This window comes from Amblyomma mixtum, chromosome 1, assembly GCF_055824585.1.
Source record: "Amblyomma mixtum isolate Tamu chromosome 1, ASM5582458v1, whole genome shotgun sequence".
In the NCBI taxonomy this organism is placed as follows: Eukaryota; Metazoa; Arthropoda; class Arachnida; order Ixodida; family Ixodidae; genus Amblyomma; species Amblyomma mixtum.
The window spans coordinates 175,950,141-175,972,924 of NC_143012.1; the positions used below are offsets into that span (position 1 = coordinate 175,950,141).

The following is a 22,784-nucleotide window of genomic DNA, read 5'->3' on the forward strand; positions in this document are numbered from 1 at the left end:
CTGGTTGCCGCTGTTAGACGCTGTTGTCAATTTGAAGCGCTTTTAAACACCGGCGCATGCCAAAGAACGGCAAGCGCCTTTTAAATTCTTCGATTTGTGTATGTATAAACATGTATGGTTGCTGGCCGCAGAACAGGCAATAAAGAAAAAAAATTACCAACGATTACGTTACTTCCTAATGCGAAATTTGAGCGCAGCAAATAAGCTGTTTCACCTTTTCGATAGTGAGTCAACCCCAGCTGCGTTGTTGGTTTCAGGGACAACGCCGCCGATGCCGACACAAACAATATGATACCCTCGCTTCCGCAGCGCTAAGAACCAGGTCTAGCCGTGGGAAGGTGGTCACGTATTCGTCGACGTGCCGGGGCCTACGTGAACTAACCGGCGCGTCGGCAACTGAAGAGCACCCTATCCGCCACACAAGAACAGGGGGGGGGGGGGGGACCCTTTCCTCCTCTTTCTGCATGACGGCGACGGTGTTCTATGCAGTCACGTTATCTTGACTCTCTAGCGGCGTCAGCGGGATCCAGCGGTATCAGTCGGTCGCTGCTAGCGCTGGGGGGATGAAAGGGAGGCGGAGCTGGTTACGAGGCCGACGACAACGCCGACGACGACGCGAAACCCAGGAACGGACGCCAAAGAACTGCGCTCTAAAAAAAAATCGGCGGTGGTTCTGTGGTAGAATACTCGCCTGCCACGTGGGTGGCCCGGGTTCGATTCCCGTCCGACGCATTGCTTTACTCTTGCTGGCTTACTCACCGAGCAACGCTATAAAGCGATGGGCAGTATATGCGAATGGAACATCGACGTCGGTGGTTCAGTGGTAGAATACTCGCCTGCCACGCTGATGGCCCGGGTTCGATTCCCGGCCGACGCATTGCTTTACTTTTTCCGGCTTACTCACCGAGCTACGCTATAAAGCGATGGGCAGTATATGCGAACGGAACATCGGCGTCGATGGTTCAGTAGCTTACATATCTGTCGCCCTTGTGCCAATATGTACCGATTACATGGTGAAACATGTATCATTCAGTGAGCATAGTCTGGCTATGTTTACACTAGGTGCAGAAAAAAGGAATTCGCGCCTTAACTGGCAACTTTGGAAGATGAATAAAAAAACTTCTCGAAGACGAGACCTTCGTTAGTAAGATACAAGGTAGCATAAGAGAAGAACTGACAAGTGGGGCTAATAGTTTTGTTTACGCGTGGGAGTGTTTCAAAGAAAGCATTGAGATAAGTGCAATCGAACACAGTACTGCAAAACAACACAAAATAAAACAGGCAGAGAAGCAATTACAATGCCAGCTGGATCTGTTACTCAGTGAAGAATGTGGGCAGCCGGTACTGCGCAGTAAATAAATCAGAGAAGCTCGGAGGCAGCTGGAAGTGCTAGACAATGAGAAATACAAGGGAGCAGTTATACGAGCACGGGAAGAAAAGCTTTGGGTTAGTGAAATGCCAACGAAGCAGGCACTAGCGGACGAAAAGAGCTGGGCAGCGAAAAATGATATCCAAGAGATAAGATTCGAAAATGCCCTCACCCACAAGGAAATGATTAAACGGGCGTTCGTTGAACAATACGGTGAATTATTTGGGTGCAGCAAAAAACTTGCAGAGGGTTTTGAAAGCTCGTTTTTGTAGGTCATGCCAAAACTCGATGATGAAAGAAAATCAATTATAGAGTGCCAATTAGGGTCCAAGAAATTGAAAAAGCCATAGATGACCTTAGTCCGGGCAAGACACCTGGTCCGGACGGTTTGAGTGCGGCTTTCTATAACCGGTTCCGACAAGAAGTGGCCCTCATAGTCCTAGCAGTCGGCTTCGTCTTTCAGACCTATAACGTTAACGAATGTGGATTATAAAATCTATATGAAGGTGCTAGCCAGGAGATTGCAAACTGTCATCAAGGATATAGTGGAACCCCTTCAGACTTGTGGCATCAAAGAAAGGACAATAACTACTAACATTCATATTATGAAGAGCATTTTAGAGTGTTGCGACGTTTTCTCAAGACGGGTGTTACAGGTTGATCTGGAAAAAGCTTTCGATCGCGTCCATCACAACACACGTTTCACCATATTAGATTATGTAAACTTGGGCTCAGTAATTTCGGATAGTGTCAGATTGGCATATAAGGGGTGTTTAGCGAATATTGTAGTAAACAAAGAACTCACTGGCTGTATCGAAATCCATTCCTGTGTCAGGCAAGGGTGCCGCTTATCCCCCTTGCTATTTGCCGTCTATCTGGAGCCGTTTTGCTTGAAAGTGCTGTACAATAAATGGGTTAGAGGCTTCCAGCTAATGTCAACAGAAGTGAAGGCGCTGTCATACGCTGATGATATTGCTATTATTTGTGAAGACAAAGAAAGTGTCAAGGAGGCCCTGAACGATGCCACATCATACTGCCGACGTACCGGCAGTGTTATAAACTGGAACAAATGCCTGGGTTTCTGGCAGGGGGCGTGGGAAGACACTCCTTCCTTATTTGAAAATCTTGAGTGGTTAGACGCGCCTAGAAAATACCTAGGCGTTCCACTTCAGCACTAGAAGGACACGACACAGTATTGGCAAGAAGAAGCCGAGCAGGTCCGTTTGAAAACAACAAAATGGGGTGGCAGGGATTTTTCTATTTTTGCTCGCGCAACAGTGTGTAACCTTTTCATTGTCGCGAAAGTATGGTGCGTGCTGCAGGCGATGTTTATGACAAGCATGTGTGTTCGGAAGCTGCACAGAGTGTTAGTAGCTGTGTTTGTGTGGGGATCAACCTGGGAGCGCACGAGCCGCACAAACTTGTTTCGCTCAGTGCAGAACGGTGGGTTTGGTCTTGTGCATTTGTTCCTAGGGCAAGTTGTCTCGAGACACGTGTTCCTGCGTGACCAAAATGATCCCTTTTTGAGGACAGTGATGCAGGTGCGACTGCAAAACTCTTTACCCGAATTTCTGGTGTGTGCGCGCGGGTTTCATCGTGGAGGTGTGCATGGGTATTTGCGTGAAGTCGTTGGAGCTTTTCCAATACTGAAAGCGCGTTTCTCGATGCAGTATCTTAGTGGGGTGAAAGGTAGGTGGCTGTAGATGGACCTCTCAGATATGAAGTTACCAGTGCCAATTTATCGCATAATGAATGGTGACGGTCAGGGTGAGGATGTTCTTCAAAGGGTTAAGAACATGGGCGTGCGACCATCGGTGAAAACTTTCTTTTTCCACTTACATAGTGGCACACACCCCGTGAAGCCATGGTTGCAGGAGAAAGTGATATATGTCCCATGGTCCACAAACTGTATGATATGCCGAAAGCCTGAAACTGTAGACCATATGTTCTTGGACTGTTGGGATGCGGTCTGTCTGTGGGACATCCTGCAAAGGACGTTAAGGAAAGACCTTCCAGTAGCACCGTATGGCATCCGTTTTTTGCCAGTTGACAACGAAGATGGTGTACCGTATGATCTGTTCATGCTGTTAGTACTGCATGGTGTATGGAAGACACGAAGGGAGTATTTTGTTGAGAGTATTGCTTACCTGAGAGATATGTATAAGGAACAAGCCGACAAACCCGAATGGTATACTATTCTGAATGAACTTGTTGCCCTGAAATGGTTTTAACCTATGAGTGCTATCGTTTTCAGATAGCACCTTTTAATGTACTGTATTTGATTTTCCTCTCTAGTCGGCAATAAAGAAAAAAAAAGTCGGTGGTTCAGTGGTAGAATACTCGCCTATCACGCAGGTGGCTCGGGTTAGATTCCCGGCTGACGCATTGTTTTACTTTGCCGCTTGGAAGAGTGAGGGTATAATCGTTTAATTTTTCTCGTCAAACGGCCACCACTCCATATCTTTCGCTCAGGTTCAGCAGTAGTTGAACGGCGTCATTTTATTTAAGAGCAATAGCTCTTATTCATCACGTTTCTCGGTTTCATGGAGTCTGCTACCACCTTCCTCCGGCGTGAAATTTTTCAAGTCGGAGGAATTCAAGATGGCTCCCATAGTAATTCGATATAGCAACCCAATTGGTGATTCATTGATGGCGTCATTTGTATACCGAATTGATGATTGGTGACGTCACTGATTTTGTGACGTCATAATTAACTATTCACATGCCTATGTTTAATCACTTTTAACTCAGTAATTAATGAGGAATCATAAAACGAATAAGATTTTTGGAATCTTCCATATGAGTAGAACAGGTTAGACATCAAAATTAACTAATTAATTTAATATTCACTTATGGTTATGCTTATGTTTAATTGCTTATAATTAACTAACCGATAACGTCATGGTCTAATTAATGGATATTCTTAAAGGGCTCGATTAGTAGGACATATTAGACACCAGTATTGCCTAATTAGGTTAATATTTACTTATGGTTAGGCTTAACACGGCGGCCATGTAGTCAACAATTTCAAACATCATGGCGACCGGGCACTACCGCCTTGAGGCAAGGAAAAATGGCGCTCCAAAATGTCGACAAACTTTTTTGGCCTAAAGTGGTCAAAAATATCCGAGCTCAAGGAGGTAGACGCCTGCTCGCCGTAAGGTATGAAAAAGTAGCCCAATCATGTGGCAATACATCGCATGGACGACATATGGTGCTACTGAACAACTAACGCTCGTTACTTTAACGTCTTTCAGACGGTGACGGCATTTTTTTGCATTTAGCCTCCTTCACAACGCGACCACCGTGTGGCTGGGTTTGAACCCGGGTACTGGGCTCAGAGCCGAGGACGCTAACCACTGAATCAGGACTTACATTCTGGTATTCAAATGTGCCCCACGAGGGCAGTAGTAAATGTTCATTGTGTAATCAAATTAATATTATTAACTTTTATTAATACCCTGTCGGGGCACCAGTTAACGAGTGTTTTTATTTCCCTGTCGCTGCCGGAGTACCCAGCTCAACTGTAGTAAGCTAGTACGGCCTGCTTTTATTTAATGCGTTACCATTAAAACAGTGCCCCGACGAAAACCCGTCTGTCGGCTTGTGTACAGCTTTACTGAAAGAGGAGATGATGTGGCGCACGCAGCATGCTGCAATGCAGCCCCGCATGTTATCATTCGGCGAACGTGGCTCCTCCGTGGCGCTCAGCCACGGGCAGACACGTGTCGCGCGTTCCAAGAGTGGCGTTGTGTTTTGTGCGCTGTAAAACTAATGCGTTACTGTTGCATAAATCCCATTGATTGCACTTCATTCTTTTTTTAATTTGGTGGAATTACAATGAAACATGGGATATATTCCAGTCGTGTAGCGGGGGCCTGGAAGGCCATCATTCTTAATCCGGCCCTGGATGCAGGAGAGCGCTGTCCTTCGGGGGACTCTCCTCCAGAGATCCCCCAACGGCCCAGCTTCCTGGCAACTCGGCGTGCGTCCTGGCCCGGCTCAGCCACGGCGACCGTTGGGCGAGGAGGAACCCGAATGAGGAAGAGATCCCCACAGAGGCGCGACGGATGCAACGAAGACGAGGGAGATTAGATCCAGGCGCCGTGAAGAAAAGTAAACCACGGCACTGCCGAAGCAGCCGCGGACCGCCGAAGCAAGATGAACGGAGTGGAGTGAATGAAGCCTTGAGCGGCCGAACAAACAACCAGCTCTCCTAAAACCAGCGGTGAGCGGACCCCCCAGGTTCACCTTGCAGCAGAGCAATAAATAATGATTTCCCGGGTTACCGTTCTGTTGGCTCAGTTCTCATTGCTCCATGAGGGCCCCCTAGATTGCTATTAGGTGGCGTTGTGACTAACTCCCTGCAGGCGGGAATGTCACAGTCCTCTACACCATCGTTGTTATTCAGATTTTTATGAAATTCTGGGGGAAACAATCTTCCTATACCTTCAGCTTGTCGCGTGATAACCTTATGCTTATGCGCAAGTAATCGCTACGCGACACAACACAAAACCAGACAATGCAGCACAGGACAACACCCATTCGCTTGTTCTATATCATATACTGCTGTACGAACCAAAAGACAGTTCGCTGCTTCTCAAATTTTTTTGGGCTGTTCCCGCATTCGCTCGACTCTCTGCGCGGGTCCTCGCATTTCCTGCTGTGTTCGATGGCACAGCGCCACTTTCGAGAGGCAACCCTTCGCACAGCTTCCCAGCTTCTCAGGACGGCAGAGATGCCAGGTCGGCGGCCGCGACGCGCCCACGTGCTCCTCGTCAACGACACTTGTTATCACTCTTTCTCAATTCTCCTCGCAACCTTTACTTTTTGCTCCCATTCTTCGCATGCTTATTTTGGAAGCGCCCATCGCGTCGCCCGGCTAGCTCAGTCGGTAGAGCATGAGACTCTTAATCTCAGGGTCGTGGGTTCGAGCCCCACGTTGGGCGCTGATTTTTTTTTATGGTCCTTTATTTTTTTGCGACGCGTGTTGTGTTGCGTTCGGTTTAATGGCAAATAAGCAACTAAGGCCATCATGCGCCAAACACAAGCTTTGTGGGCATTGCGGGAAGAACCTAAAGTGATTTCACACTTTTTTCATAAACTTCGTTCCTTTCAAAGTTTAAAAAAGTTGAAAATTTCAACAAGTGCCTTTTCTCCCAGGAGTAACCTAGGGTGCAATGCGATGTGTTAAGCACAAAGTTGTTGGAAATGCTTTTGTCTTAGTCGTTCGAGCTTAGTGCAGGAACATAAAATGTGGTTTAAGGTTAGCACCTCTCCGTTACGATGAAGTTATGTTTAAGGTGTGGGGGGTTTGGGCTATTGGAAGACGACACAGAATCACTTCTTTGTAACGTTCCTGGAGAGTGCGCGACTTCCATAGATCGAAAAGGGACTTTACCAAGTTTACTAGTGTACACTACATCAACACGCTGTGGTTGTTGTACAACTTGTACAATAAGTGTACAAGTGCACAAGTGTACAAATAACAAGTGTAGTTTATTATTTACTATGGTGTTCCAAGCGGACTGCCATTTTCTCTTAATTTTTGATATACTAGGTTAATGCAGTCCTTAAAGGGAATATTTACTTTTTAAATCTGCTTGTCTTTGCTTGAACTGCGCACAAGTCTGCTCTCTTGTTCACTTTTATTCGGACATGACTCGGTACCCAGCAGAGTTTTGTTTTTTCCTTGTGCTGTGGTTATTATTGTCTTATTCTTATACCATTGTTATTATTATAATCTTCGCTGAGGTAGCGTGAGCGGTTTTCTACTTTGTACGTCATCGAATAAAACACGTTTAGAAATTTTTCTATGGGGTTTCATTCTATTATAGATGCCTGTTATGTGGTTTCATATGCGTTTTTGTCCTATATAACCAGCATGTATTGAGCAAAATACTGCACCCGCTACCGATACCAAAGCTTAGCACGGGCCGCATTGAGCAGACGCTCCGGACCTGTCCAGACTCCCGCCTCCCGTTCTAAACAAGCGTCACTTCCGGCGGGTGGTGATGACAGCCGTTTTTCCAGTTTGCGAGCCGTTGGCGCCTTAACCGTTTGAATACGGAACGTAATGTTTTGACGGTAACATACTCTGGGGGTGTACTGTGAAAAAAAAAAAACTTTTTACGGTGTGCAGATTTCCGGTCAAGTAGGCCTTTAACGTGCACTGACATCGAACAGCACGCGGGATTCTTTGCGTTTCGCCTCCGTCGAAACACGGCCGCCGCGGTCGGGTTCAAACATGAGAACCCCGGTGCAGCAGCCGACCGCCCTAACCGCTGAGCCACCGAGCTCGTGGTTTTACAGATGAATTAATCTGAGCGGAATTACCTGTGGTTGCAATCGGAATCGTCATCATCGTAGCAGGCCATTCCAGAGCCCCCTGTATTTTTCCCAGTGGGCACATTTGAAGCATCCTGGCTAATCCTGGCCCGGTGCATTGGAAGTTCACCCGGTGTTGGACCTTGCGCTGTGCCCCAACAGATTTTGGCTACATCGTGCCAAAATAGCACACGCGCTTTCGAGAAGCTTGCAGGCAAAGCAACCTCTCCAGCGCACGCAACTCTTCGAAATAGCCAAAATTTGCAGGGCCGCAGCGCCGAGGGTAACCGCGTTTTAGGAAGTACAAAAGCTGATATGGATATTATTTACGGTGGGCTACACGCCTCTCAACAATTAAGGAGCCTAAGAGTAAAAGTATTAGTTAATCAGCCTGCTAGTTAGCACGTCTTATTGCATTATGATTTATTATACCGCTGACAATGCTATGTCGAAAAATCGCTCCTTTAACTCAAAAAGCCTATTTTTAAAAATTGTGTAAAATATTAGGTGAAACACCCTGTATATGCATGTGCAATTGGCTTAAACGTAGATCAGGACTGTGGAAGTACGTAATGGTTCCGCGGTTGACTTTTGCGAAAGGGGTACTGTGCTTAAAACAGGTGTAGTGCACAAACTACAGATTACATGCCCGAAAACTCTGGACTCAATATTTTTAATGGTAAGTTAGTTCTGAAGGCAATTTTTTCGCACATCGTCAGATTTCGCCATAACAATCAACATATTCGCAAATGGTTCCTGCGAGCTAGGTTTTGTAGCTTTGCACTTTTTATTGTCAAAAATGGACCCCGTTCGTTTTCCGTGCCGGTCTTGGATACTAGGTGCGAGCGAACGACAATCATTGGAAGCACGATTTTGGGACTCATCGGTAGAGTAGATCATTGCCATCAGTATGTTACTAACAGTATACTGCAATATTCCACAGGTGCCTCACAAATATCATTGCACAAGAGTACTGGACTTGAACCAAAGAATGATGGGAAGCTAGATGGCTGTTCACCACGAAGCGAAACAGCGCCGGTGTCTCGTCTTCCGCTTCTGTGTTCTTTGTGAAGATTGCGCAGTTTTGCTTCGTCAAGATTACCTCCAGGGGCCCATGGAAACACAACGAGCAAAGCTGCAGTGGAGGATATGGTTTGCTCGTCCTTTGATACACGGAAAAGAAAGAGCAAAATAGTGTTTGAGGAAAGACTACGAAAAATTGGATAAGGGATTGGCAGTCAAAGTCTATAGCTATTCGTAAAATAAAAACGCGGGCACGCATCGGAGTTAAAGGACTAGAAAGCTTACGACAGGCTATACGCAGGCAGCAACCCTGTGAGGGAAGTTATCACGAACACAAAAAACGAAAATTCGCGAAACCGAGGCAGCAGGGTGGCGACAAAAAGTGGGGCAAAAGAGTCACTGCATGAACACAGAGCTGGTAAAGGTGAAACCCGTAAGGAAACACCGTGTGATAAGTCCAGTCGTAACCTTTCATTTGGGGATAAATCAGCTTGCCTTAGAAGCAGGCAATATAGATGCAAGCGTTAACAGGGAGCTGATATTTGTGCATCAAGCGGGAGCAGTGTCGAAAACATTAAACATTTTCTTTTAATCGGTAAAGCTATCCAGGTATCAGAAAACGCATGATGAGGTTGTCATTAGTTTTTGGTTTTACTAATAGTGAAAGGAAACTTTACACATCCACAGTAGAGACGAGCAAGAGAAGATCATAGTACTGGTGGTGTAGAATCGGAATATAGAAATTGCGTTAATCTTAGTAGAAATCACAGTTATATAGCTTAGAAATATGAAAAATATCATTAACAGGGAAAAAGTAATCAGGATGGGATTCAGAGTTAAAAAGGAAGATCCATCCATCCGCATAAAAAAGGAAGATCCATCCATCCAAAGATCGATCCATCCATCCATCCATCCATCCATCCATCCATCCATCCATCCATCCATCCATCCAACCATCCATCCATCCATCCATCCATCCATCCATCCATCCATCCATCCATCCATCCATCCATCCATCCATCCATCCATCCATCCATCCATCCATCCATCCATCCATCCATCCATCCATCCGTCCATCCATCCGTCCGTCCGTCCGTCCGTCCGTCCGTCCGTCCGTCCGTCCGTCCATCCATCCATTCGTCCATCCGTCCATCCGTCCGTCCATCCGTCCGTCCATCCGTCCGTCCATCCGTCCGTCCATCCGTCCGTCCGTCCGTCCATCCGTCCATCCGTCCATCCATCCATCCATCCGTCCGTCCATCCGTCCATCTGTCCATCCGTCCGTCCGCCCGTCATCATCCGTTTTCCCTGTCACGGCACGTCACATGACATGACATCCCATGACATCTTTGCAATCCACTGCTGTCTGCTCCTGCCGCATATCGCCACATGAATTTCGTGCCGACATGCACTTACAAATGCGAGCACTTGTGCTAGTACTATTTATTAAGGAAGTTACTAGAAACTACTAGTTTTGAGGAGTATTTGAGCAAAGAACTAAATGTCCAGGAATATATTGCAAACACCGAAGTTCCTTTAGGGAAACGAGAGCGCCTCTGTATAGCACACGCCAGCCGGTGCAGTGACTTACATAGACTTGCGTAACAAGTTGCGCTATCAATACACGGTCAGTAGACCTTCCTGACATCGGCGTCGGTGGTTCAGTGGTAGAATACTCGCCTGCCACGCGGGTGGCCCGGGTTCGATTCCCGGCCGACGCATTCTTTTTTTATTTTTCGCCGCAGTGGTCTCGGCCCAAGGAGTCGCCGAACCACAAAAGCGTCCGGCATCTAAAGCAGCCCCAGGGTCCATCGTCGTCCTGCTTCCTCTCCTTCCCCCCTCCCCACCCCTCACTTTGTTCTTTCATGAATCATTAAAGTTGTTTACTGTATCATTTGAAAATGCGAGACCACACGCCACGCCTCTTAAAGGTGCACTGAAGAGGAATCTTAACTCGTCTTTTTGCCGCGGGAACTCGATCTACACGTTCCCAGCATTCTTAAAAACGTCTACTTATTGTCCTGTGTGGCCGATTTCCCTAGTAAAATCAGATTAACGTCCAGCTCCCACATTTTTTTTTAATTCTCTCCGTACAGTGGGCGGAGTCGATCAACGCGTGGAGTGCCTTTCATCCAGCTCCGTGTAGGCTTTGCTTTCGCTTTATTTTGTTTTTTAGGTTTCCGTGAATAAATAGTTTCATTCGCAGATAGTATAGCCGCAAAATACGCCCGCAGAAATAAAAACACGTGCGGGCTATGCGCTTATACGGATTACTACGTATTACTCCGCCGATGGCAGAACGGCAAGCCGCCACGGAGCTGGCGGAAAGGCACTCCACGCGTTGGTCTTTTCCGCCACCGTGCGGGGAGAATTAAAAAAATAAAAAGGTGGGAGCCGGACGTTAATCCGATTTAATTAGTGAAATCGGCCACACAGGGCAATACATCGAAGTTTCTAACAATGCTGGGAACGTGTAGATCGAGTTCCCGCGGCAAAAAGACGAGTTCAGATTCCTCTTCTTTTAAGATTCCTCCTAAGATTCCTTTAAGGGAGAAGCGATGTGAGAGCCCTGATAGAATCTGGCAACTGCTTGGACAATCTGCTGATGCCATATATCCTCCGCTCCACGGAGGCATGTGTACAAGCGGGTTCAAGTGCCATACTAGTCAAGGTACTGCGAACTGGAGATGTAAATGGGACACGAACACGGATTAAAAATTTGAAGTTCTAATGCCTGTAAATGCATTAGTGGTCTACTTGGTCGGTAGATGTTTAGCATGGTAAACCTTGCCTGCAGTCCTCGTCATTTTCTGAATGGAGAGACGAGCTGCCCGCCAATAAATCTGCAATGTCAATTGTGTATATTTACTTTTCCTGCCGACAGTATCAGGCGCTGATTTCGGTTGGGTCCTTCCCACTGGAAAGCCGATTCTTCAGCGCAACGCGTTCGGGACTGTTTTGTGATGTATGCATATTTTGTCGAGTGCCGACAATTGGAAGGGGACTGAAAATTTGACTGCCATTCGAACTGATGGACTAGGGACTGGACTGTTGCACTGCGGTTCGCGGGTAACTACCCTGCACTCAGCTAGCATTCAACAGAAAGATTTAGAACAGGGAACCCATATTTACGCACTCCTGTTTCCACTCTACACCTCAGACCTGCGCTATGTACGCGCGAACGTATTAGTGTTTACTCATGCCCTGAACGCACCTTTTTCCAAAGAATCTCTGAAATAAGTAGGAGTGCGTTCATTTCGTGAGGTAAAATATTCACAACAATTTGAAGCGGTTTGAAGCGATGGAAAGTTGGCGGGTGAAATTAAATCCTTCATACGGTACGAACCACCTTCTAAATAAAAGAAAAATCAGCACAGGTTGTTATGGTTCACAATATAAAGCTAAATATGGTACCAAGACAAAAGAGAGTGAGCAAAACGGGTTTGGAAAACTGCCGCCCCATCGAATTGTGCTTCCTTTAGGAAAGGTTGCTGAGAATGAAATGTTTTTCGGTTGAGCGGTTTTTCACCCCGTATAATTTATTCACAAACTAGCAATATGGATACATGAATGGAAAATAAACAGAGCTAGCTGTGCTCAACGTACGAGGTATAATACATAATTCAATCCACATTAATTGTTTCAGTTTCAATTTACTATTATGAGGTACAATACATAATTCAATCCACAGTAATAGTACAGACGAGGGTCCCAGAGTCACAAGTTCCACTTAGCAATACCTTATCGAGGGTTCCAAAGTCGCATACTAAAATGGGACCCTTGATAAGGTATTGCAAAGTAAAACAAAGCATATCAACAAAGGAGCATAAACAGAACTGGAGCCTGCAAGGGATAAAAAGAAGAAAAGAAGAAAGTATTCAGTGCAGATCACAATGAATACAGAACATACCAAAGCCAACGCGCTGAATCGAAACTGGGTAGGATTGATATATAAAAAAATTATGAATTGTACCATATATCGAAGCATTCAAACGAATACAAGAAAGAAAAATAAATATAACAAAAATTGAATACAATATGTTAAAAGTGAAATTGGTTGAAACTGATGCACAAAGGTATGAATAGGAGTCATATATCAAGGCATTCACAGCACATAGCAAGAAATAAAGAAACTAAAAGGGCCATCAAATGTCGGATATTAAACTAATAGTGGAATGCACTTGTGGTCACTTTTAAATATGTGCAATGTTGATGCTGATTTAAATGAAAATATTAAATCAATCCATAATTTATCCTGATATAGAGGCAAAAAGACTAACAATGAGCCCATTTAATCTGACTAAAGCGTTAGACCTGTGAAACCACGACAGATTATTACCAAAACTTGAATACTACGGAATTCGAGGAACTCTGGTAGAGCTACTTTAATCATACGTGTGTGCAATCGCGAACAATACGGAGCTGCTAATAAATCCGCATCTTCGCGACTAACAACTAGTGATGGAGTTCAGCAGGGTTGCCTCCTCAGCCCTTCTCTATATTTAACATAAATTAATGATCTTCTATCCTACATATATCGTTAATTTTTTGGTGGTCTCGACAGTTGTATAGTCTTGCCACCTAGTCTGACATCATTCGCCTTTGTCACAAAGGTCATTGCTGCTATCATCTTGCTACAGCCTCGTGAAGCTGACCCCGCAAGCGCCCAGATCGCCTACGGTGGCTGCATTGTCCGGTTCGAGCCGGGAGCACGGCCGTTGTCTTCAGCGAAAGCCAACGGATACAGCGTCACTGTTTCCCCGTTCATCAAAAACCATCAGACCAGCCTGCGTACAGCGGAAGAAGAGCAAAAAAACCTAAGAACTCCGACAAACGTTACCGCATAAGACACGACTCAATGTATTAGGTGTGCTATCAGTTTTCGGGAAAAAAGATATGGCTGGTTGGATTCATGGCAGCTAGTTTTTTGGCATGCTATCAAAGTCATTAGTCACGTTGCTAGAATAAGTAATGGAAAGTTTGTAAACAGCCCCAGCTTTTGCTGACAATATCTGCAGATTTTGCAGGGAAAGTGCACGTTAAAGAACCCCAGGTGGTCGAAATTTCCGGAGCCCTCCACTACGGCGTCTCTCATAGCCTTAGTCGCTCTGGGACGTTAAACACCATAAAACCAAACCAAACCAAGGCTACAAAGACTACGGGAGTGGGAAGAAAGGGATTTGAGACCGGAGGAAACCCACACCGACCATCTGACTTCATACCTGCCGCGGTGGCTCAAGGGGTAAGGGCGCTCTTTTTTTATTATTCGAGAAGTCTGCCATAAGGCATAAGTTAAGAAAGAGGGAATGGAATGTAGGGTGCTCGGCTACTGAGCCGATCCCACACGAAAAAAAAAATAATGGATGAGAAACTCATGCTTTTCTCGGGGCATGTTTTTTCTGCGGGAAGGAAGCAGCGACCGAATTCCACTTGAACCGCCGATAATAATACCGTGCCGTCTGATAGTGTTTATAATAATCTAAAGAGCGAAAAGTTTAAGCCAATAACATTTATTGCGACAAATTTCTCCAGAAGGCTCGTTTCCTAATCTTTTCGTGCTTCTTGAGCTCATTTCACAATCGCCTTAAATTTATTTCTCCCGGTGCATCTTCTGGTGTGCGGCGGTTATGCATGCAAACGAACAGGCCATTGGCAGACAACGGCGAGCGTATCCTCGATTTGCAAAGCGCTTCGGATCCCACGGGGCAGGCTGGAGCTGTCTGCACACGCCCCTCTTGACTCTGCTTCCGGTCCGGACACAGCCTAGATGTGCCCGGGTGCAGTTCCGAACTTGGAAAATCGAAGACGTACACTTAAAGGAGCACTGAGGACACCTCTACCAATTTTTTTTTGTTAGAAAAATTCAGTAGTTAGATATCAAAGCCAACGGTAGAGAATGTGCCACCCATGTTAGCCAATTCATTTTTGAAAGCAGGGGAGTCCACGGGCCACGGACAACGCGACGAGCGGTTAGACCTGGTGTAGTATTGCTTTCGCAATAAAACTTTTTTCCGATGCTCCAATTAAAACTCGAGAGTCTGTGATGACGAAAAAGCCGAAAAGTGACGTAAACGTCAACTCCATGATTGCTGGCGGCGAATGGTGGAGTCTAGCAGCAGTCTACAAACGAAACTACCGCCGCAATGACGTTGGAGGCTTCTATCAGGCGACCCTACCACCGCTTCGTCTGCGTTTGCACCAGAGTTACGATGGATCCTGTACCAGATCACGACAGCGAAGTTCTGGCAAAGAACTGCAGTCTGCATTTCAGCGACCTAGACGCCACACAACGTGCGATGCTTTTAATGGCTGAGGTGGCATGTTCGGTAGGATAGTCCGAGCGCAGAGAAGTCGGTGGCGTAGATAGCAAGCCATGCTACTGGTGCGGCAGCTGTCACCACCGAGCCGCCGTCCCGACTGACGACTAAGGACTGGTACGTGCGGAAATATTGAAATTTTATAATAACAGCCCTCGTACTGCTGCTGATGCAGCTCTGCGTGCTGATACGATCACGAAGCGAAGGCCGCGAGTGGTGAGTTCGCTTACGTGGAGGCTCGTGCACCATTCCACAGGTGCTTTCATCGGAGCAGGGGTGTGCCACAGCATGGGTTTCGCTTGAGAGCCACTTATAGGGGCACTTAGAGTTCCTCTGCTGCTCTGCACTTGAAGATCGAGGCGCGTCAAATAAGAACTCACGGGAGCACGCAAAGCATATAGCCGCGAAACACCAAAATATAGCGAAACTAAGCTGGCCACATGTTGCGCTGCCAAGTATAGGTTCTCTTAATCTGCCGACATTCAGGTTGTCTTTTTTTCCCGTCTTCTTCATGCCATAAAAGTGCACTAGCGGTTTCAGAGCAACACATGGATACTTCAATATCAAACGCGATACCTTCATGCACGTCTGTCAGCCTCAGTGATCCGTGTCGTTTCGACTATTTCGTCATCGCGCTTGTGCTTGACAGCGCCAAGCACAAGCGCGATGACCATGCGCACAAGCACTCGCGCGCACGGCCTGTGGCGGGGATACCTGCATTTTAATTCTTGCTCTTTTCTACCTTGCGAGACCTTTTTGAGGTTAGGAGCTGGTATTCTATCGACACAAGTCAACTTCAATTTCCTCTCAGTGTCGCTTTAACATGAAGAAATCTAAAATAATGCTCAGCAGTCACAAAAGGCAATGACAATGAAGCGTTTGCATTGGTAGGGAAATAGATCTACATACGGCAGGTAATTACCGCAGGTTCGGGCCATGAGAATAAAATAACCAGAAGAATAAGAATGATTTTGACATGGCAAGATATGGCAAGCTCTCCCAAGTGATTGGTACTAGTTTAACAATATTTATTTTGATTATTGTACTCCGCAAATGCCCTGAATAGGGCTATTACAATACGGGCATTGCATGAGCGTGTCGAACATATGGAGCACAGGTTAAGGACGCTGCCCGAAAACATCCAGAAGTTTGTGCGGAACAATTTCATAGACAGAAGTGGACAACGTTCACGCCAAGATACTTAACGCCGGGAACTCGGAGATAGCAGCATCGTCTGTCCGCACAGTGACGCGTTGCACTTGATTCACAGCATAGCTAGAGGCACGAGCATCCGCAGCCGAAGCCAAGCAGTGTGCGTGTCTTAGTACCTTCATAATCAAAAGGAAAAGTGTGGCAGTCTTACCATATGTGGTAAGACTGCCACACTTTTCCTTTTGATTATGAAGGTACTAAGACACGCACACTGCTTGGCTTCGGCTGCGGATGCTCGTACCCCGAAAAGTGTGGCAGTCTTACCATATGTGGTAAGACTGCGTGAATGAGATTTTCGTGAATGAAGGGGGAAATGAGCAAAGATAAAAAAAAACAAGTGACAACATTTTCACTAGCTCTCGTGCAATTATTGAATTGACACAACAAGCGTAAACGTCGTAAATTTTTCTCTCCCACTTCAATTACTGGAGATTAGTATGGTGCGTAAGGACACATGAAAACCTCCAAAAACAGCATCGCTACAATAGGGTTTCGTGATAATTACTGAAAGCCCACTGAAAACACCGCAGAGAAAATAATTTTTCCTACATACAGAATGGCCTCAGTTGCCTATGTGCCATAAAACCCAACACAACACAACACAACACAACACAACACAGACTTCTTTTACTAATAAAGTAATGACTTCCATTTATGTCATGGTATTGAAAGTTAAATTCCCGACACGACGTGTTTTCTGCGGGAACTCTCCTATATAAAACAAACAAACACAAGAATACAGCACAAGATATACTGGTCAAAGGAACAACGAACCACAGACCAATGGTTACGGCTATGCGACACTAAAAACAAGATAGCACGACTGCTAATGACCTTTACGATAATATTTCTTTATGGAGTCGATCACGTACCGAAAAATTGAATGAGCATTTCCATCAATTCAAAGCTAGCTCTTTTTTCTTCAGAATTGCGCAGCAAAGTGTATTCATTCACTGCCAATGTGTAATAATTGTCCTACAGTTGTCTAGCCTTTCCGTCTTTACACCTGAGCAAAATTCTGCATTATACACGATGTAAATTACTGTGAACTGCCACAGAACGTCAAAGATGATTCTTTACATCTTTGAAAGGCCATGGAAGAGCTCCACAGTCATGTAGTGCATTTTGGTGAAAACAAGCATGCGGTATTCGGCGCGGTAAGGTAATGCATATATCTAGGACTTTGCACCATACATATCCAGCATTTTTGGACAAAAACTTTGGAACATTGAAATATTATAAGGTGCTGTATGTAAATATTGAAAGTAATGGTCCATTCTTTCTATCAGTGGCAAAATCTTTTTTTTAACGTTCTTCCACCGCTCGCATGGCGCAGTAAAGATTGCCATAGAAAATCAAAGGGCAACGTTTCTGACGACAGCAATAACGTTAAAAGCAAAAAAATGAAAGCCGGCAGGACAGGAGATGTGCGGTTGTATTGGTTGTTATAGTTAAATCTTGTAGAATACAAAAAAAAATTGCGTTCATTCTTTCCCGTTGAAAATTTGTTTTCTGCAGAATTGGTGGGTATGGCACTCACATATGTATTATGTAAGGATGGAGCGGATAGAATTTTGCAGGTACTTCCTGTTCCCTCGAGGTGAATAAAAAGTGTAATAATTGTATCTTGCACATACTAAGCAATGAGGCAGAAACTGTCTCTGCAAGCTGTGGATAGCAAAATGATAGTTGTAACTTTTTGAGACGCGAAGAGAGCGTGGTGGGTCACGGAACTAAAAAAAATAATCGGATTATGAGGAAATGAAAGCTTCAGTAACTGTCACTTGCGTATGGACACCTCAACTACGCCTTGAAGGATGAGAGTAAGGTGGGAGCTAAAGAAAAAAAGAGAGAAAGAGGCGCCGTTGTGGAGGGCTGCTGAAAAATTTCAAAAAACTGGTGTTCTTTAATGAAAGAATTGTAAATTGGTTTTTAGGCAAAGGAACTGACGCAATAACTGTCTCACATACCTCGGTGGACACCCTAACCGCGCCATAGAGAAGAGGGGAAGTTGGGAATGAAAGAAGAAAGAGAGAAAGAGGTGCCGTAGTGGAGGCCTCCCGAATAATTTCGACCACCTGGGGATCTTTAACGGGCGCTGAGGTCGCACAGCACAAGGGCGATGCCACTAACCCTACAAAAACATGGCCGTGTGAAAAGTCGCTGCAAATCTATATTCAGTATATTACTCAACTGCTGTGGCCTGCTATGCTTAGACTAAGTATATATGCAGTGCCCAGCAAGGAACGAACAATGCAGTCTTCAGAAATTCCTTGACTGCTTAGTTCTGCACAAACAAAAACGTTGTCATTTCGAACAATTTCATGCCCACATACCGGACATTCAATTCTGTGAACATTCGCCTTACCACAAGGCCTCTGCTCGACATAGAGTGCTCCTCTGTGTAGGAGAGACCGGCCGGCCGGCGCAATGACCTACTTAACGGAGACTTGCGTAACAGGTGACTATATATAGACAGTCAGCGGGCCTTTCCGAACATCGGCGTCGGTGGTTCAGTGGTAGAATACTCGCCTGCCACGCGGGTGGCCCGGGTTCGATTCCCGGCCGACGCATTTCTTTTTATTTCTCCGGAGCATTTTCGCTGACTGAAGTGGCTGTTTCTGCTTGTTGGTCTCTACTCATGGCTCGCTGCAAAAACAAGGACGAACAAGAAGTCCACAGTACAGGCGGTCGTGCCTCGGGCTGAATTAATGAATTAATTAGAATTGATGGTGTAAATGAGGGATGAGCTCATAGACATCAGTATGCAGGCGAAGGACCCACAGTCAGGATGCTTTAACGATATCCTCGATCGATTAAAATTAATCTGCATTATAAATAAACCAGCAGGAAAACAGAGAGGTTCTTGTTCATTATTAAGAAGGGTAATATTCATAACCAAATATTCCATGCGATGGAAACAAACGAAACACATTTACAGGGCGAAAATAGAAATGTAAAGTAAAAGCACCATCCTCATATATAACATTGCACGAAGTACAAAAAGAAGAAAGACAGCGGAGTAGAAGCAACTTAAATAATCAATAATGAAAGGCATACACACAAACCTGTCAAGTCTTCCATTGTGGTGAAAAAAAAAAATTTCAAAGTTGATTTACGCATAGACAAGGACATGGGTAATTTTAAACTCAGGGCAGTTCATTCCATGAAGAAATAGAGATAAAACGAGAACTCCTCCATCAATAGCATAGAATGGGGGTAGGAAGAACATTTTTGTGAGCTGCAAACCTGGTGGGGTACTATCTTACAAAGTATTCTCAGTAAACTGAAAAGAAAGTTTTGTTTACAATTCACCTAAATAACATGATAGCTAGATTGCACTGAAACAAATTATTAATGAATAACATTATACTCACGTAGCAAAGGCATAGCAGTGGAATTATAAGAACTGCCGGTAATGATGGGTACGGCCTGATTTGGAATGTGTTGTTTCGAGCGCAAATAACAGTGTTGTGCGTTTCCCCATGTTACAGTGCCGTAGTTGACATGCGCATGAATAAAAACGCATAGTAAGGCGATAAAAGCGCGGAAGAACAGGAAAAGAAAGATATTTTGTTATAGAGCAGAGATTCCAAATTCGGCTTTCTCCTTGAGCTGGTTGACATGATGATGAAATTTTAGGTGAGAATCAAGTTGGATACCAAGGAATGTCACGTTGTCACTGGTGCAATGGGAAGTATGGCCAAGCGATAAAGAAGGCAAGTGATTGTGAGATTTTGAGTAGACCAAAAAACATATAGTGATATAGTTAGGTTTTACGTAGTTGATAATTAGGTGGTTATCGTGACTGAGAAACAAAGTAGGAAACTAGCAAACTAACCAGTAAGTATGCACTAAACAAGGGCAGCGAGATAAAGCGCTTTAAAAGACAGGTTAAAAGCGCAGAAGGTATGAACTGGATTACTTGAATGAAAAGGAGCAGACTGTAGAAATAAACAGAAATGGGAAAATGAAAATCAGAAAGGAATTGTAATTTGATAACGAGAGAGGAAACGCCCTACTCATTGACGCTAGATCAGGGTGTCTAAGAACGCGAAGCTACAAAAAGACATTTGACCAAAAAGATGACACATGTGCAGTATGGGGTCTCTCTAAAACAACTGAAGGTGTTTTTCTAGAATGTGGCTGTATCCACTGGGGTGCCGACGCGGGCTTAGTCGCTCCCCTAAGCCCCCCCCCCCCCCCCCCCCCCGGATTTAGCGACAAGAAAGGCAATGTGAAGGAATCTGCCGTATAAGTTAGCAAACACTGTGCTTGGATGGTGGTGGCTTATAAGCAGGGCGTTGACGTGAGTGTCCAAGTTTGAGATTAAATATTGCATATAAAGAAAAGTGGGAAATTGATACATAATACCGTTAAGTTTGACGCATTTCTTAAAAATATGGGGAATCAATGCCGTTCATGGTGACAACTGCAACCAACCCGTTTAAATGTTTCAAAGCAGATGATCCTAACTTTTCATAAATGCAACCACCGGACTCAAATTAAAATAAAAGAAAGGGGGAGGTGTGAGTACAAATATGATACGCAATTAATCAGTTTAAATTACTGGCACTCACCTCCTCACAGATTCAAAGGGAATGCCTGTGGTCATCTATCTGCGTATAGTCACTTGAGTCTTCTCTGTCAATATCCTGCCGATATACATTTAGAACTTCGGGGGAAAAAACGCGCAAGCCCATAAAAAAATACAGTATGCATGTCTAACTTTCTAGGAGAAAAATTTTGAAAATTGGAAATTTGTAAGACACTTTTATGGACACATCGAAGGTAATTGTCCATTCTTCTCCTCTGTAGCAAGGTGTTTATTTTGGAGTGTTTCCATCGATCGCATCGAACACTCAAGACTGTCATAGAAAACCAACGGAGAATGCTTTTGAAGACAGCCAAATCCTTAATAAAAAAATACAAGACTGTCGTCGGGTATCTGCTGATATTTTGACTGTTATAGTGAAATTTTACATTATATGACGAAAAATATGCTTTCATAAATGATTTCCTGTTCAAAAATGCTTTTGTTCAGAATTGTTGGGTTTATTAGTACTAACAAAACAAGTGGCTCAGAACGTTGAACCTGAAACATATTCGAGCGGAGAAATCAATGCTCAGGAATGCAGTCCACGCCATCGTTGAACACACGGTTTATCACAGCAGTTTTTTTTTTCGACAAAAAGCAGTCGCTTCTCTATGGCAGGCGCAGCCGGGGTGATGACCTACATGAAAGCAGACTTGCGTAACAAGTTCCGCTCTCAATAAAGGGTCACTCGTCCTGTCAAACGTCGGCGTCGAAGCCTATAAAATAAACGTATTGCCTCCGTCTTTTGGGATCTCCCATACAGTGCTCATACCTAAAACGGATGATATAGAGAAATTACAATTGGTTACAGCGTATCGACCCATAGCACTCACTAATGTGGACTACAAAATTTTTATGAAGGTATTGGCGCGTAGACTGCAGACAGTGATATCGGATACTGTTGGACCCCACCAGACATGTGGAATCAAAGGGCGCTCAATTTTTTCCAACATTCACAAAGCGCGCAGTGTGCTTGAAAGCTGTGACGACATCAATGGGCGAGTAGCGATGCTTCAGATTGATCTTGAAAAGGCATTTCATTGTGTTTCTCATGAAATTTTGTTTACCGTTTTAGACCATGTGAACGTCGGTTCAGTTATCCGTAAGGGTGTAGCCCTGGCGTATCGAAACTGCACGACGAGACTGATTGTTAACAAGAGTTTGGGGGCCCCCACTAGCGTGCAGCGTTCGGTGCGTCAGGGCTGCCCCCTCAGCCCTCTCTTGTTTTGTATTTACATCGAAACGCTGTGCATGAAAATCATAGAAAACAATAGCATTAATGGCTTTAGGTTACAAGCAGCTGAAGTTAAGCTGCTGGCCTATGCAGATGACGTTGCAGTATTTACGGTTGATCAGGGGAGCATAAGTGAAGCTGTCGGGTGTGTACGCGCGTTCAGCGAAGTAACAGGTAGCGGGGTTAACTGGTCCAAGTGCCTTGGGCTCTGGCATGGATGGTGGCCATCCCACCCGGACCATTTCGCCAACGAACCGTGGGCGACGACCCCGGGCAAGTGTTTGGGCGTTCCGCTCGATGCTTATCGCGATAGCGAGGACTATTGGAAAGAGCAAACTAAAGACGCACGTGACCGAGCTGGGAAATGGAAAGGCACCAGCCTTTCGGGCACCTCTCTTTAAGGCAGCTGGTGAACCATTTTTTGTTTTTTCGCGACGTCACAGACCCCTTCTTGCGCACCGTGTGCCAAGTGAAGCTGCGGCGATTGCTGCCGGAGTTTGTGGTATCCACAGAAGAGCTCCCTGGCGGAACTTTTGGTTACTACAAAGAGACTGTAGCAAGCGTTCGGTTTCTTTCGGCACGTTTTTCCACCGATTATTTGTGGAAAAGCAAAAGGAAAAAGTTGTACAATGATCTTTGTGATATTGTTTTCCCAGAGCCCATGTACAGGGCCTTGTACAGTGGAGGCCCGGGAGGGGATGTTTT

The 22,784-nt window shown here is 45.1% G+C and overlaps 3 non-coding genes and 1 pseudogene across 3 annotated transcripts; all 4 read left to right on the top strand.

Moving 5' to 3' along the window:
• Positions 1–2,301: 2,301 nt before the first annotated feature.
• LOC149369973 (uncharacterized) lies at positions 2,302–3,600 on the top strand (annotated as a pseudogene).
• A 2,645-nt stretch (positions 3,601–6,245) lies between these two features.
• On the top strand, positions 6,246–6,318 carry TRNAK-CUU (transfer RNA lysine (anticodon CUU)). The gene has a single exon. It is a non-coding gene; the product is annotated as a tRNA-Lys (tRNA).
• Positions 6,319–10,369: 4,051 nt separating this feature from the next.
• TRNAG-GCC (transfer RNA glycine (anticodon GCC)) lies at positions 10,370–10,440 on the top strand. The gene has a single exon. It is a non-coding gene; the product is annotated as a tRNA-Gly (tRNA).
• An 8,310-nt stretch (positions 10,441–18,750) lies between these two features.
• Positions 18,751–18,821, top strand: TRNAG-GCC (transfer RNA glycine (anticodon GCC)). Its single transcript has one exon. It is a non-coding gene; the product is annotated as a tRNA-Gly (tRNA).
• The last annotated feature ends 3,963 nt before the right edge of the window (positions 18,822–22,784 follow it).